Source organism: Tamandua tetradactyla, chromosome 4, assembly GCF_023851605.1.
Source record: "Tamandua tetradactyla isolate mTamTet1 chromosome 4, mTamTet1.pri, whole genome shotgun sequence".
Lineage (NCBI taxonomy): Eukaryota > Metazoa > Chordata > Mammalia > Pilosa > Myrmecophagidae > Tamandua > Tamandua tetradactyla.
In genome coordinates, this window is record NC_135330.1 from 49,474,980 (window position 1) to 49,492,912 (window position 17,933).

The 17,933-nt window shown below is 36.9% G+C and overlaps 1 pseudogene; it reads right to left on the reverse strand.

Moving 5' to 3' along the window:
- Window positions 1–9,642: 9,642 nt before the first annotated feature.
- LOC143678944 (destrin pseudogene) lies at window positions 9,643–10,132 on the reverse strand (annotated as a pseudogene).
- Between the last annotated feature and the right edge of the window lie 7,801 nt (window positions 10,133–17,933).

Sequence of the window (17,933 nt, forward strand, 5' to 3'; positions counted from 1 at the left end):
CTATCTTTAATCATCCCTAGTAATAAGGAGAACTTGGTTTCTTTTCCTATCCAGCAATACCTTAAAGCCAAGCACAGTACTTCTAAGAGTTGCATTTTGAACATTTTTTATTTTTGCCCATCATAGTATTAGTTTGGAAATTATTTTAGTAAAGAAGTCATTGTGTTTAAGTCACAGATAATGCACTTTTTTAAAAGTGCATTTTCTCTAAGGATGTCAAGACAAGCCACTAAAATCTTGAGATAAAGAAAGAGGATAGAACCAATTAATATTTGAGCAGGGTCACAGTGTTCCCGTTTTAATGTAAGTGGCAAAAGCCAAATAAATGGTGATGTCGTTAGACTACTGAGGAGTTTAGTGACATAAACTGGGAACATGGAAAATATGTAAATGACTATACTTGTATTTTTTTGTGTGAAGCCTGAAGATTTTCTCTGGGGAGTCAAAGTAATTAGACTTAGAAAAAATACTATACTTAAAATGCACATATGTCAGAAAGAATTGGGAGAAACAGAAATTTGGGATTATAGTTTATGCTTCAACATAAAAAAAATGACAATATTCTCAATTTATTTTAAACTGATGAAGCAATCTGAAAAAGAGTTATTGCTGTAGCAATTATGTATAGCTCTTGAGAAAAGACTATCTGGTGCAATTATTGGCTTTCAATCTTGTTCTACAATAAATGTAAAAAATTATTTTTATAAAATTTTCATTTTCCAATGCAGTATTTCGCTATTTAACTTCATTGATAGAGAACTCTTTCAATGAAGTGGTAGAAATTAATTTTCTGCATTTTTTCTTTTACCATTTATTATATCTAGAATCTACCATGTCTTTTTAAATGGTTTATTTTAATTTCTTGACTAATTTGCTCTATTATTTCCAGCATTTTGTAATGCTGAACACTACAAAACTCAAATAGATTTACTGCCTGTTTGGGAAAACATTTTATTTGTTATGTCCTTTATGATTTGAGGTATTCAAGACTGAAGGCAATAGTCAAGAAAAGGCTTTAGAAAATTTCAGTATGTTTTCACTATTTTTTAATATCTTGTCCTCAATACAGTTTAAATTTCATTTATCTGTCCTTGAACTGCTTTTACACATTGAACAAATGTTTTTGCCTGGAGCCAGTGCAGCTAATTCAGAACCATGAGTTGAATTATAGTCAAATTGTTCCTTCCAATGTGCCTTATTATGTACTTCTATTTGGCAAATTTGAGGTGAAGATGAAAACTTTCTGATTCTGGTTCCCATCATCTCTTTGCATGTGAGTGATTGTTACAATGGCAGCACCTTAAACAACTCTGCTCATGCAGTTTACTGGTTTAGCCAATTCTCCATCCTTTAGAAAGGCACAGATTTTGCCCATAGATGCAAAATCTCTATGGCTAGAGCACTGTACCTCATTGTGTTCACTTCTGTTCTCACCTTTTTTTTTTTTTTTGTCTCTTTGCATGGGCAGGCACTGGGAATTGAACCCAGGTCTCCAGCATGGCAGGCCAGAACTCTGCCTGCTGAGCCACCACGGCCCACCCTCACCTGTTCTTTTATCCTTACTAAGAGTCGGTTTGGTTGTCCTAAGTGAAATTCTTGAATTCAAATGCTAAAGAGAAAAAGGGTACAATCTTTTAAAGAATAAAACATTGCTTTTGAAGGACGTAATGATTCTGAACACTGGTTTGAGTTTCTCTTCTATAATGTAATAGGCAGTTTAAAGACATCTACAGACAGTGGAAAGGAGTGGTCTGCAATCCAAGAATCATATAGGGAGCCTCACTTATCTGTGAAGGTAAAAGAGTGATATTCTTGGACATGGAAGGTTTTAGAGAGTACCATGAATCTTATCTAAGGAAAATGTTTGGGGATGTAGTCTAACCAAATGACAATTAATTTGGAATGCAGATTTCAAGTCGGGAAAGGAAGGAAGAGAGGAAAGCGTTGTGAGTAATGTTCTTACTAAACATGTGTGGTTAAATCTAAACTGGGCATTTGAAGTATTATATAAGAATTCTTGAAATACCTGAGGTTACGGTCTAAGGGAGAATTTAACAATGATGTAACCTTTCAGCTAATGACATTTCACTACCATCCAAGTTTCTAGGGCAATGGGGTAGGCTGAGGGAAGGAAATGCACTAACTTATCCAGTAGATGTTTTTAAAGCACAAAACCATATGCTTTGTGGAAAACACTAAAGCAGAAAAGTTCATTATTTTATGGCTAAATACATTTTACTAGGAAGTGGGAAAATGAAAATAGATGAATTTCCAGGTAACCAAGATCCTTTAAAAGAGCGTTGAAGGAGATAAAATGGGATAATTGTATGGCAGTTGAGAAGTAGGGGTAGCTACTTTAGAATGGTTGATCAGGAGTGGCTCTTAAAGGACAGTGACTTTTGATCTGTGATTTTAATAAAAAGAAGGAGCAAAGCTGACACTGGGAACAGGGTGGTCCTCATTTGGCTCAGATCTCCTTCCTTTCTAGCTTTGAGCCTTGTACCTATCCTGAGTCTGGTGGCTACTTGCCCTATTAACCACTGGGTTCAGGTGGTAGCTTGGACTCTCAGAGAATGCTTTTGCAGGGTTTTCTTCCCAGTGAACTAACCATATACCTGGAGTTGTAAAGCCAGTGGATGTGAAGAAAACTCCCATGAGTGTGCAAGGTTTCCCTGAGCCGTAGGAGGCCAAGGAGGATTGAGGTAGCCTGAGTCTTTTACTCCCCATAAGATCTGATAATATAAGGATTCCAGAGAGTATGAAAATGACCATCTTTAGCAGAAGATGGTCAGCTTGCCTGTTTCTATACCACAAAGCCAAAGGAGTATAAAATGTTTCTGCTTCTGCTTGCAAGTTTCCAACTTTTTAGGATACTTCAAAATCAGATCTGAATTTGCAGTGAGTCATTGAAGAAATATAATAATGCATATAAGGAGGGCTTGGAAGCCAGAAAAATATGGCACAATGATCAGAACACTTGGCCAGTGAAACAGAGTTGCTGGGGTGATGGCTAAAATTTGAATTAAAGAATAATTAAGAACACTTAAGGAGATTTAAATGCAGTGTAGAAAAAACCTTTTGGATCTACAACCATCATTTTTCCACCTATATAATTAGTTGAGGATTATTACTCTTGAGGCTCCGATTAATGACCTGGAAAGTAAGTTCCAAGAAATATATCAAAGAGCAGAGTAAAAATATGAAGTGTTAGGATCATGATGGAAAAGAGATATAGGTGTTGTAACATGCATTAGTCATTCCAGAACATAAAATAAGAACAGATGGAGAAGAGGCAACGATTAAACAAATATGAGGATAAAATATTCCCAGAAAGACAGAATAAATAACTTACAAGAAAACCAGACTGGTATCATACTTCTATTAGGCAATGATGGAATTCCAAATACAGTGGGATGATACTAAAAAATTCGAGCAAAGGACTGTATCAACAAGCTTATATTCAGCCAAGGGATCATTCACTATCAAGTACAAAGAGAGTTTTAGAGGCTATAAAATTTTTCAGAGGGTATACATATGTATATCAGAATAAGGTAGGCTATCCTAATCATCCACAGATTTTGCTGGCTTGTCAGAAAAGCTTATTCCTTACTTTTGTTCCATGTTCTCCATGGGTTGGCATGAGCCTGCGCTAATGGAAGCCCTATTTGTTTTTTCTTTATTGGAGAAGTTGTGGGTTTACAGAACAACCAATCATGTATGAAATACAGATTCCCACATACCACCTCACCATCTACACCTTGCATTGGTGTGGGGTATTTGTTACAATTGACGATAGCATATTTTTATAATTTACTATTAAGTAGAGTTCATGGTTTACCTTAGGGGTCACTGTTTGTATAATGTAGTTCTATGGATTTTTAAAACAAATTTTATTCTGTTACCATACATAGAATCTAATGTTTCCCCTTTTAATTATAATCAGATATATATATTTCAATGATGTTGCATTCAAAATTTAGCACTACCATCACCACCATCCATTACCAAACATTTCCATTATTCCAAATAGGGACACTGTACATTTGAAGTTTTAAATTCCTATTCGTTATCCCCACCCCATCCCTTGGTAATTTATATTCTAGATTCTGGCTCTATGAACTTTCTTATTCTAATTGTTTCAAAACAGTGACATCATACAAAATTTGTCCTTTTGTGTCAGCTTATTTCACTCAACATGGTGTCTTCCAAGTTCATCCATGTTGCTGCATGTAACAGGACTTCATTCTTTTCTGTAACTGAATAATAAATATTCTATTGTATGTATATACCGCATTTTATTTACCTATTCATCAGTTGATGAGAATCAGGGTTGCTTCCATCTTTTGGCAATTTTACATTATGCTGCTATGAATATTGATGTGCAAATATCTGTTCAAGTCCCTGCTTTCAGTTATTCCAGATATGTATCTAGTAGTGGAGTAGCCAGGTCATATGGTAGTTCTATACTTAGGTTTCTGAGGAATGGCTAAACTGTCTTGACAGTGGCTGCACTATTTTACATTGCCAGCAGCAACGAGTGGTGTTTCTGTTTCTCCATATCCTCTACAACACTTGCTATTTCTTTTTTTTTTTTTTTATAGCTCAGTATATGGTATATCTTTTTTTTTTTTTTAATTTTTTTATTAATCAAAAAAAAGAAAAGAAGTTAACACAACATTTAGAAATCATTCCATTCTACAAATGCACTCAGTAATTCTTAGTATCATCCCATAGATGTATGATCATCATTTCTTAGTACATTTGCATCGATTTAGGAAAAGAACTAGCAAAGCAACAGAAAAAGATATAGAATGTTAATATAGAGAAGAGAATTAAAATAATAATACTAATAATATATATATATATAAAAAGGAAAAAGAAAAAAAACAAAACCAAAAGATACAAACACACAAACAAACAAACAAAAAACCATATTTCAGGTGCAGCTCATTCAGTGTTCCAACCTAGTTACATTACACTTAGGTATTATTGTGCTGTCCATTTTTGAGTTTTTGTATCTAGTCCTGTTGCACAGTCTGTATCCCTTCAGCTCCAATTACCCATTATCTTACCCTGTTTCTAACTCCTGCTGGTCTCTGTTACCAATGATATATTCCAAGCTGATTCTCGAATGTCGGTTCACATCAGTGGGACCTTACAGTATTTGTCCTTTAGTTTTGGGCTAGACTCACTCAGCATAATGTTCTCTAGGTCCATCCATGTTATTACATGCTTCATAAGTTTAGTCTGTCTTAAAGCTGCATAATATTCCATCGTAGGTATACGCCACAGTTTGTTTAGCCACTCGTCTGTTGATGAACATTTTGGCTGTTTCCATCTCTTTGCAATTGTAGATAATGCTGCTATAAACACTGGTGTGCAAATGTCCGTCTGTGTCTTTGCCCTTAAGTCCCTTGAGTAGATACCTAGCAGTGGTATTGCTGGGTCGTAATCCATTCTGCCATTCTATGTCTTTTGATTGGGAAATTCAGTCCATTAACTTTTAATATTATTACTGTTTGGATAATATTTTCCTCTACCATTTTGGCTTTTGTATTATATATATCATATCTGATTTTCCTTCTTTCTACACTTTACTCCATACCTCTCTCTTCTGTCTTTTCGTATCTGACTCTAGTGCTCCCTTTAGTATTTCTTGCAGAGCTGGTCTCTTGGTCACAAATTCTCTCAGTGACTTTTTGTCTATAAATGTTTTAATTTCTCCTTCATTTTTGAAGGACAATTTTGCTGGATATAGGAGTCTTGGTTGGCAGTTTTTCTCTTTTAGTAATTTAAATATATCATCCCACTGTCTTCTAGCTTCCATGGTTTCTGCTGAGAAATCTACACATAGTCTTATTGGGTTTCCCTTGTATGTGACAGATTGTTTTTCTCTTGCTGCTTTCAAGATCCTCTCTTTCTCTTTGACCTCTGACATTCTAACTAGTAAGTGTCTTGGAGAACGCCTATTTGGGTCTATTCTCTTTGGGGTGCGCTGCACTTCTTGGATCTGCAAATTTAGGTCTTTCATAAGAGTTGGGAAATTTTCAGTGATAATTTCTTCCATTAGTTTTTCTCCTCCTTTTCCCTTCTCTTCTCCTTCTGGGACACCCACAACACGTATATTTGTGCGCTTCATATTGTCATTCAGTTCCCTGATCCCCTGCTCAAGTTTTTCCATTCTTTTCCCTATAGTTTCTGTTTCTTTTTGGAATTCAGATGTTCCATCCTCCAGTTCACTAATTGTAGCTTCTGTCTCTTTAGATCTACCATTGTAGGTATCCATTGTTTTTTCCATTTTTTCTTCTTTGTCCTTCACTTCCATAAGTTCTGTGATTTGTTTTTTCAGATTTTCTATTTCTTCTTTTTGTTCAGCCCATGTCTTCTTCATGTCCTCCCTCAATTTATTGATTTGGTTTTTGAAGAGTTTTTCCATTTCTGTTCGTATATTCAGCATTAGTTGTCTCAGCTCCTGTATCTCATTTGAACTATTGGTTTGTTCCTTTGACTGGGCCATATCTTCAATTTTCCGAGCGTCATCCATTATTTTCTGCTGGTGTCTGGGCATTTGATCAGATTTCCCTGGGTGTGGGACCCAGCTGGTTGAAATCTTTTTCTGTGAAATCTCTGGGCTCTGTTTTTCTTTTCCTGCCCAGTAGGTGGCGCTCGTGGCGCTCGTCTGTCTGCACGGCAGTCGGCCCGGGAAACCGCGCGTGGAGGCGGGGGTCGCTGGCCGCCGCGGCTTGGGAGAGTGCCGGTCCTAATTGCCCAGCTGGCCCAAAACGCCAAGCGTGATGGGAGGGCCCCGCTATCCAACGTTCCCAGTCAGACCGGGGAGCCACATGTGTGGAGGGGACCCCAGTCGCCAGCCGCCCCGGCCGGGAAAACGTGCGCCCCTTGGGTATCTCACCGCAGCAGATTCTCCCTGCCCGTTCAGCCGTTTCAGAATGGGGTACGCTGTCTTTTTGGTCTCTTTCGTGACTCCGGGAGCTGTTTCATATTGTTTCTGTTTCTTTAGTTGCTTTTCTGGAGGAGGAACTAAGACCCGCGCGTCTTACTAAGGCGCCATCTTCTCCGGAAGTCCCACTTGCTATTTCTTTTAATTTTTTTTTAAATAACAGCTACTATAATGGGTGTGAAATGGTATCTCAAGTGGTTTTGGTTTACATTTCTCTGAGAGCTGATGATGAGTGTCTTTTTTTCTGGCCATTTGTATGTCTTTGAAGAGCTGTCCGTGACTCTTGCCAATTTTAAAACTGGGTTGTTTATGTTAAGATAAAGGATTTCTTTATATACTCTGGATATTAGTCTTTTATCAAATATGTGATTTCCAAATATTTTCTCCCATTGTGTAAGTTGTCATTCTGCTCTAATGATAAAGACCTTTGAGGTACAGAAGTTTTTATTTTTGATGAGGTCCCATTTGCCTACTTTTGCTTCAGTTGTTGTGCTTTAGATGTAAAGTCTAAGAAACCATTGCCTAACACAAGGTCTTAAAAAGGATCCCTACATGCTATGAGCTATGTTCAAAAGGTAACCATCAGCACCACCAAAGCAACAGCAGAGGTAAATAATGGGGGGAGGGACAAAAGAGGAGGTTTAGATTTCCTATTTGGCGAGGGTATGTTTATTGGTTTTCTTTCTCTTGGGAACAATGAAATTATCTAAAATTGAGAATGGATTCCAGCCAATCCTAAAGGCAATATATAAGATTCTACAAGAGTCCCATGTACTAGAGTAACTTTCCAGAAACCTGTAACCTCCAGATGGGTCCCTGGTCCAGATAAATCCAGAAACCTAGCCCAACCTCTCCAGAACATCAGATAGTTCCATCTTCCTACCCCATATTAGTGACAGACCCTTTCAATATAAAAAATTTAGAATCACCATGACCCAAATACCCCTAAAGAGAGATATGGAAAGATCAAAGGTGATGGTGGAGTTATACAGAGAAGATAGGATTTAACAAATGAATGCTGAATCATTAAATTGATATCTCTTTGTGTCTCTAGTATTTTAGAATAGCTAGAAGTAAAAACCTAAAATTGTGAAATTGTAACCCATGTCAAACTCTGAAATATGTTCTTCAACTAATTGGGGTGCTGTGCTTTGAAATTTATAACTTTTTTGTGTATATGTTATTTTCACACAAAAAAAGAAGGAAAAAAAGTCGACTGTGATGATAAAAATATATTTAAGCTCTCCAGCCTCCTGTATTCTGGAGCAGCTAGAAGGAAATATATGAGAAAATCATATGGTAGCCCGTAACAAACTCTGGGATCTGTCCTGTAACCACTTGTTGAAAAGTATTGCTTTTTTATTTCTTTCCTTTGTATATATTATACTATACAATAAAAAAAGATAAGTAAATACCTAAAAAAAAAAAGCATCATGTGAAACAGGGTGCATGGTGGTTCAGTGGTAGAATGCATCCCTTCCATGTGGACACCTGGGATTGATTCTTGGACCATGTCCCCCCCAACCCCCCAATAAAAGCCAGTATGAAGCAATTTTAGTTTGTTTCTTTCTCTGTGGGGAATTTATGAATGCTAATTTAATACTTTTGATTTCATGTTGCTAAATATTATATTTCCATTATGTATAGAGTCAGTTTAGACAGTTATTTTTTTTCTGTGACTTTTATTATTGTGAAACTTAAGAACTACTGAACAAAATCTTCCTGAAATCCCTATATTATTTTTATATACTTTGATGCTGTTGAGATACTGTTTATTTTTGTCTTTCTTCTCCTGATCTTTTTGTATTTTTGATCAGTTTTGCTAGCATTTTGGCAATGTTGTGTATGCATCTAAATAAAAAGAATTTGCCATCCTTAAAAAGAAAGGATTCCTAAATTTTCTCCTAGGAGTTTGATATTCTGCCTTTTATATTTGGGTCTTTAGTCCATTTTGAATTGAGACCCCTAGAGGGTGTGAGGGGTAGGGGTCTTCTTCCTTTTTTTTTTTTTTTTAGCAATTGAAGATCAAATTTTCCCAGAGCCATTTGTTGAAGAAGCTGTTTGTTCCCAATTGAGTGGTCTTTGCTCCCTTGTCAAAAATCAGTTGGCCTTAAATGTGAAGGCTTGGCAAGATCAGCATTTACTGTGAGTGTAGGCTATTTTGAGGCAGTCTCCACTGGGTAGAAGTGAAACTGCCTGACTCAATCTTACTGTAATTAGTGTATTAGTATTATTATATGTGGTGAGGAACATTCTTTTCCATTACTTAAACTCAAGGGAAAATAAAGAATTTGGCCAAGATTATAATCAGATTATGGCCAATTCTCCAAGGCAAATAGACAAAGGAGCTGCCACAATTAAAGATAGAATAATTCTCTTCATATAGCCTTGTACTGTTTTATGAACCGCATCATTAAAAATCCTAAGCTCAACAATAATCTTTACAAGCCAACTCATTAAAACAGGCATTTGGCCAATAAGAATTTCATTTCACACTGATACTGTACTTTATATTTATTTAGGGCCATTTGCCCATGTTTATAAAATATTTAGTTGCTCAAGAAGATGACAAGACAGCTCTTCCTTCAGTGAGACCCTGGCCTAAGTATTTATTTGCTTTACTTATTTAGCAAGAGGATAACATTAAACATGGAAGTTTTTGATTTGTGGCACTGAATGATGATCTACACAGGGCATCCTTCAAAAGCTACAATTAAGGATCTACCTAGCTTTTCAGGAATACAAGCCCGCTGAAGTCTTCTGACCCATTGCTTGAAATTCAAGTTTTATGCCTTGAAATTTCTTTTTGATTACATCCTTGGAGCTCGGGTAGAACATTTTGCTTTTCAGAGGTGCTAATTCTGGTGTCCACACACACAAAAAGTCAATCCTTTTTTCTGGATTTCTTGGTTTTAAAGCTTGCATCATACAAAGCATAGTGACAATCTTTTTCAGGAAGCATTCCCGCAAAATGCTTGAAAGGATCGGTTATGGTCAGCCCTATATCTCCAACCAAGATTTGTCTTCTACAATGATGCACTTTTTGTCTGCACTGAGACAAAAAAATGACAGTCTTCTTTCTTTTCTTGATTTCTCCTGGTGGAGAGCACTTCCAAACTTCATGTCAAAAAAAATGCAACATACTTCATCAGTAACTTGCACTCCTGAGGCCATCTTCACCACGTCAGTCACAAGAAGCAGGATATTGAGATGACAGGCACCGACTCAGGGAGTATCAGCTTCATGGAAACTGGAACAAGCATCTGAGGGGAGTACCATGCTGTTTTGATTACTGTGAGTCCTCCAACTTTTTAAAGATGGTTTGAGCTATTTGGGGGCTTCCATATACTTCTCCAGATAAATTCAATGATTGGCTTATCTATTTCTGAAAAGAAGGTCATTGGAATTTTGATAAGGACTGCATGACAATGTTGAATAATGGTGGTGACAGTGAGTATCTGTGCTTTTGGTTCCAGACCATAGAGGGAAAGCTTTTCGTCTTTCACTATTGAGTACAATGATACCTGTGGGATTTCATATATGCCTTTTATTATGTTGTGAACGTTTCTTTCTATTCCTATCTTTCAAAGTGGTTTTTTTAATTGATAAAGGATGTTGGATTTTGTCAAATTCCTTTTCTTTGTCAGTTGAGATTATCAAGTGTTTTTCCCCCTTTGTTTTGTTAATGAGGTATATTACATTAATTGATTTCCTTGTGTTGAACCACTTTGCATACTTTTTCTTTGAATGTGCTATTTGATTTGGTTTGCAAGTATTTTGTTGAGGATTTTTTGCATGTGTATTCATTAGAGATTCATTCATCTGTAATTAGAGAATCTCTATATTCATTAGAGATTCATTCATCTGTAATTTTCTTTTCTTCTATTATCTCTTTCTGGTTTTAGTGTTAGGGTGATGTTGGCTTCATAGAATGAATTAAGTAGTGTTCCCTCCTCTTCAATATTCTGAAAGACTTTGATCATGGTTGTTGTTAATTCTTCTTGGAATGATTTGTAGAATTCACCTGTGAAGACATCTGGTCCTGGGCTTTTCTTTGTTGGGGAGTTTTTGATGAATGATTCAATCTCTTTATTTGTAATTGGAGTTCTATTTCTTCTTCAGTCAATGTAGGTAGTTTCTAATAATTTTTTCATTTCATCTAAGTTATCTAATTTCTTGGTATTCTGTTATTAGTATTCTCTTATAGTCTTTTTTATTTCAGTAGGGTTAGTAGTAATGTCACCCTTCTCATTTCTGATTTTTGTTATTTGTATCCTTTCTCTTTTTTCTTTGTCAGTCTAGCTAAAATTTGTCAATTTTATTGTTCCTTACAAAGAACAAATTTTGGTTTTGTTCGTCCTTTCTACTGTTTTTTTTTGTTGTTGTTGTTTGTTTTCTATTCATTCATCTCCACTCTAATCTTTATTTCCTTCTGTCTGCTCATTTTGGGTTTAGTTGGCTCCTTTTTTCTTGCTATTCCAGTTATGTAGTTTTATCTCTGATTTGAAGTCCTTTTTTTTTTTAACTTTTTAAATTGTATAGTATAGCATATATACAAAGCAAAGAAATAGAAAAGCCATAGTTTTCAAAGCACTCTTCAAAAAGTGCTTACAGGATAGATCCCAGAGTTTGTCATGGGCTACCATATAATCGTCTTTTACCTTCTAGCTGCTCCAGAATATAGGAGGCTAGAGGGCTTAAATACTTTTTTATCATCACAATCGACTTTTGTTTTCCTTCTTTTTTTTGTGAACAATAACATATATACAAAAAAACTATAAATTTCCAAGCACAGCACTACAATTAGTTGTAGAACATATCTCAGAGTTTGACATGGGTTACAATTTCACAATTTTAGGTTTTTACTTCTAGCTACTCTGAAATACTGGAGACTAAAAGAAATATCAATTTAATGATTCAGCATTCATAAATCATTTGTTAAGTCCTATCTTCTATGTATATTTCCACCATCACCTTTGATCTTTCTATACCTCTCTTTGGAGTTGTTTGGGTTATGGCAGTTCTAAATTTTTGCTATTGGAAGGGTCTGTCACTAATATGGGTAGAGAGATGGAACTATCTCATGTCCTGGAGAAGCTGGGCTAGGTTTCAGGACTTATCTGGACCAGGGATCCATCTGGAGGTTGTAGGTTTCTGGCAAGTTGCAAAGTACCTAGAACCCTTGTGAAATTGTATAAATTGCCCTAGGTGTTCTTTAGGATTGGCTGGAATGGTCCTGGTTGGGGATTGGCAGGTTATGATAGGTAGCAAGGTCTACCTGAAGCTTGTGTAAGAGCAACCTGCAGAGTAGCCTCTCAACTCTATTTGAACTCTCTCTGCCACTGATACTTTATTAATTATGCTTCATTTCCATCTTTTGGTTAGGTTGGAATTGTTGAACCCATGGTGCCAGGCCTGGATTCATCCCTGGGAGTCCTCTCTTACATCACCAGGGAGACTTTCACCCCTGGATGTCATGTCCCACATAGGGGGGAGGGCAATGATTTCACTTGCAGAGTTGGCTTAGAGAGACTGAGGCCACATCTGAGCAGTGACAGAGGTCCTCCAGAAGTAACTCTAAGGCATGTTTATAGGTAGTCTAAGCTTCTCCGCTATTTACATAAGTTTCAGAAGAGTAAGCCTCATGATTGAGAGCATAGCCTATTGATTTGGGTATCCTTAAGGTTTTACACAGTATCAGGGGATTCCCTGATGATAAGGTTTAATAGTTCCATAGTCTTTCTCCCCTCCCACAGGGGACTTTACCAATACTTTTTGATTATCTGCTTAATATACTCTAGGATGTTTCCAGGCATTACAATAATCTGTGCAGGATTAAAGGACCTCTTTCTTATTCTGTGCTCCCTGTGTTTCAGTTGTTCAAATGAGCTATACAGATAGGTTGAATTAGATTATGCACTACAGAAAATTTTAGTTCAAGATCAAATAAACCTTTCTTCCATTGGTCTCAAAGGGTATGTATGGTTCTAAATATAGACACTGTCCTCCTTACCCCTATGTTCTGAATTACTTTAACCCCAACCTGTTCATCTTTGTTCTTATCTCTAAATACCAGGTTGTATATATAACAGCCTCTCAAAATCCAGAAATAATAATCACTACTCCATACTTAATGTGTCTGCTCTAAAAGCTTACAATCTAGGCCCCTAGATTTCTTATAAGCATTTTCTAAAGGTGACCATACCATTGTTGTTTTTTTGTTTCTGGTTTATTTTGTCTCACCAAATGTTCCACATGTTCATTCACATCATTGCATGCCTCACGACATTGTTCCTTTTTGTAGCCACACAACCTTTGTTCATAGGTATACACCATTGTTCTCCAATCTACTTCTCCATCAGTGCATCCTTCAGCCACCTGCATTCATCAGGTATCATGTATAGGGCCCAAAGTCCACAGTCCATCAAGATTCTCAATTTTAGATAATTTCATTGTTCCCAAGAGACAGAAAACCAATAAACACAACTCATCAAGTAGGAATCTAAACCTCCTCTTCTTTTTTAATATAATCATTTAGAGATACAAATACCCTGTCATTACTGCCTTTGCTTCATCCTATTGGTTTTGGTAGTTTGTATTTTTATTTTTATTCACCTCAAGATATTTCTTAATTTTGTTTCTGATTTCCTCTTTAACCCACTGGTTGTTTAAGAGCACACTGTTTAATTTCCACATATTTGTGAATTTTTCCTTTCTTCCTCTGTTATTAATTTCCAGCTTTACTATTGTGGTCGGAAAATATGCCTTGTATGATTTCAGTATTTTAAAAGTCATTGAGATTTGCGTTGTGACCAAAAATATGGTCTATCTTGGAGAATGATCCATGTGAATTTACAAAGAATGTGGATTCTGCTTCTTTTGTTGCCTGCACTGATCTACATGTATCTGTTAGGTCTCAGTGGTTTAGTTTATTATTTTCTTACTGATTTTTTTAATGAGATATTCTATCCAAATTGAGTGTGGTGTGTTAAAGACTCCTACTGTTTATGCTGAACTGTCAATTTCTCCCTTCAAATCTGTCAGTATTTGCTCCATATATTTTGGGGCTCTGCTGTTAGGTGCATATATATTTATAATTGTTGCATTTTCCTGTTGAATTGTCCCTTTTATCAGTATATAATGATCATCTTTGACCCTTGTAACTGGTTTTAACTTAAAGTATATTTTGTCCAATATTGGTATAGCCACCCAGCTCTCTTTTGGCTACTGCTTACGTGGTATATTGTTCTATCCTTTCATTTTCAGCATACTTGTATCTTTGAATTTAAGGTGAATTTTTTACAGAGAGCCAATAGTTGGCTCATGCTTGTTCTAGTTTGCTAGCTGCCGGAATGCAATATACCAGAAACAGAATGGCTTTTAAAAAGGGGAATTTAATGAATTACTAGTTTACAGTTCTAAGGCCGAGAAAATGTCACAATTAAAACAAGTCTATAGAAATGTCCAATCTAAGGCATCCAGGGAAAGATACCTTGGTTCAAGAAGGCCAACGATGTTCAACATTTCTCTCTCAGCTGGAAGGGCACATGGCTAACATGGCAGCGTCTGTTGGCTTTCATGTGGCTCTACCAAAAGGGACTCTCTCCAAAATGTTTCCTCTTTTAAAGGATTCCAGCAGGCAACTCCACCTTCAGTGGGTGGGGACACACCTCCATGGAAATCATCTAATCAAAAGTTACCACCTATAATTGGGTGAGTCACATCTTCATAGAAACAATCAAAATTCTCCCACCCAACAATATTGAATGAGGACCAAAGGGCATGGCTTTTCTGGGGTCCACCATAGATTCAGATCGGCACAATGCTTTTCTTCCAGTCTCTGCCTTTTGACTGGAAAGTTTAATCCATTTACATTTAAAGTCATTACTGATAATAACAGAAATTTTTCTGCCATTTAATTATTTAGTCTTTTTAATTATACTTTTTTTGTCCCTCACTTGCTTCGATGTCTACTTTTTACTTTTATTTGCTTTTTCATGTTGTGCCATATTGATTGCCTTCTCACTTGAGTCTGCATATATTTTTCATCTATTTTCCTTGTGGTTAACATGGGGTTAAAATTTAACATCTTAAATGTAGAACATTCATATTTGGTTTGATACCAACTTAATTTCAATAGCATGGGTATATACTTTTTCCATTTTCCTCTGTCTTCCATCCTTTTTTTTCTGTGCTTCTTAGCATTTATATCTTTGTACACTGTATATCCAAAAGCAAAGATTTATCATTACCTTTTACACATCTTCATTTTAGTACCTGTAGGAAGTAAAAAATGGAGTTACATATCAACCAATTAAATACAATAATACTGGCATTTTGTAATTGCCCAAATGGTTACCTTTACTGCAAGTCTTTATTTCTTTATGCTGCTTTGAATCGTAGTCCAGTATTCTTTCCTTTCAGTTGGAAAACTTCCCTTGAGCATCGCTATAGGGCAGGTCTAGGGGTGAAGAATTCCCTTGGCATTTTTTTCTGAGAATGTCTTTATCTCTCCCTCATTTTTGACGGAGGGTATCAATGGATAAAATCTTCGTTAGCAGTTGTTTTTCTTTAGCACTTTAAGTATTTAAAATTACTGCCTTCTTTCTTACATGGTTTCTAATGAGAAATCATACTTGATCTCAATGGAAAGCCCTTGGATGTAACATTGCTTTTCCCTCACAACTTTCAGAACTATCCTTTTTCTACACATTTGACAGCATAATCAATATATGATGGAGTGTATTTTTCTCCATTTTTATCCTGTTAGGTGATCTCTGAGCTTCTGGGATGTGCATATTCACATCTTTTGGAAGTCCCCTATCTTTATTGCATTGAGTATTCCTTTTGCTCATTTCTCTCTTCTCCTTCTGGGACTCCCATAATGTGTATATTGGTGGTGTCCCATAGCTGTCTTATTCATTTTTTTTTTTTTTTGGCCTTTAAAAGGGGAAATTTATTAAGTTGCAAGTTTACAGTTCTAAGGCCATGGAAATGTCCCAATTAAAGCAAGTCTATAAAAATGTCCAGGGTGGTGCAACAGTGGGCTCAGTGGTAATAATTCTTGCCTGCTGAGCCAGAGACCTGGGTTTGATTCCCAGAGTCTGCCCATGCAAAAAGAAAAAAAAAATGTCCAAATTAAGGAACCAACAAGAGGTTACCTTCACTCAAGAAAGGCTGAAGAAGTTCAGGCTTTTTCTCCCAACAGGAAAGGCACATGGCAAACATGTCTACTAGCTTTTTCTCCAGGCTACTTGTTCCATGAAATTCCTCCAGGAGTGCTTTCCTTCTTCATCTCCACAGGTCTCTGGCTGCATGGGCTCAGGTAGTTCAGGCTCTGGTAGTTCCCATGGCTATTTCATCATTCTGAAGCTTTTTGCAATGTGCTTACTCTTTTAAAAGATTCCAGTAAACTAATCAAGACCCACCTGAAATGGGTGGAGTCACATCTCCCTCTAATCCAAGGTTAATACCCACAACTGGATGTGTCACATCTCTGTGAGGTAATCTAATCAAAAGATTCCAACCTATGTTATGAATAAGGATTAAAAGAAACAATGCTCCCATAAGATTGGATCAGGATTAAAGCATGGCTTTCCCAGGGAAACATAATCCTTTCAAACCAGCACATTCCACTCTCTGGACCCTAAAAAAAACAATATTTTTAAAAATATAAAATATATTCATTCCATCACAATATCAGAAGTCCCTAAACTATTTCAGTAACAATACAAAGTTAAAACCAATTCCAAGTCTCACCAAAGTCAGCTACAGGCATTGACAGTCCTAAGGCAAAATTTTCCTCTGGCTCTGGACAGATAAAACTCAGAACAAATTATTTGCTGCCAACATACAAAGTAGGAACAGTCATAGGATACATATACCTATTTCCATAGGGAGGAGTTGGAAGGAACACAGGGATCATCAGACCTAAGCTGCTTTGAAAACCTGCAGGGCAAAGTCCATTAGATTTCAAAGTCTGAGAGTCATTTATCTTTGGGGCTTCAGAAAGCAGCAGTCTTACCCTTTCCAAGAGCCTACACGATGGACTGCCTCTCTCTGAATGCAGTCTTGGGGGACATTGGGAAACCACCTTTTCCTCAGCTCTATCCTCTTTAAGCATTGGGGCCACACCTGGGCTCTCTGCCATTTCCAGGGCACATGCTCAACCCTTCCATGTGGTGGCAGCTAAACTCTCCAATCTCCCAGGAATGTGTGTACTGACTCCAAGGTCTGACTTTGCACAGCTCTTCCACTGCAATGAAGTGGAAGGCCCATCCTCTGCCTTTGGTGCAAACTCACCCTCTCCATGTGCTTGGTTGGGTCTTCTCTCATGGCCCAAGGATTCTTGACTTCAGACCCCAGCCTCCATGATTCTGCCTCTGTGCCTCTGAAGACATTTTACCCTCACTTTTTTCCTTTTCTCAGTCTTTTAGTCCAGACTGGCAGCAGTTCTGGTTATATAGGTCCCACAGCGCTCTTGTTGACTTTCTATGTGTTCCATGTTTGTTTAAATCCTCATGTGGAGCACTGTGCTCTGGGATCGCCCTTCCTGGGAGCCCAGAATTTTCCAGAACATCAATTTCTGGTTTCTTTGAACCCAAGATTTCAGTTCTCAGCTTATCTCTTTCCTGTCACTATAAGGTGTGAGGAGAAACCATGCTACACTTTCCACATTTAATTTGGAAATCTCTTCTTCTAAATATCCAAGTTGTGGCTTTTAAAATCTGCCTTCTAGCTAAAGCCACTAGTGGATTTTGCCAGATTATCTGCCCTTTTAAAACAAGGATCACCTTCCTTACAGTGTACTATAACACATGCCTCATTTTGTTTAGAGCTTCATCAGAGGTATCTTGAAAGTCCACATTTCTACCAACAATCTCTTCAAAGCATTCTAGGCCTTTTCTATCAAGTTCCTCACAACTTCTCCAGAGTCTTCCCCTTTTCTATTTAAAAAAACTGCTCCAACCTATTT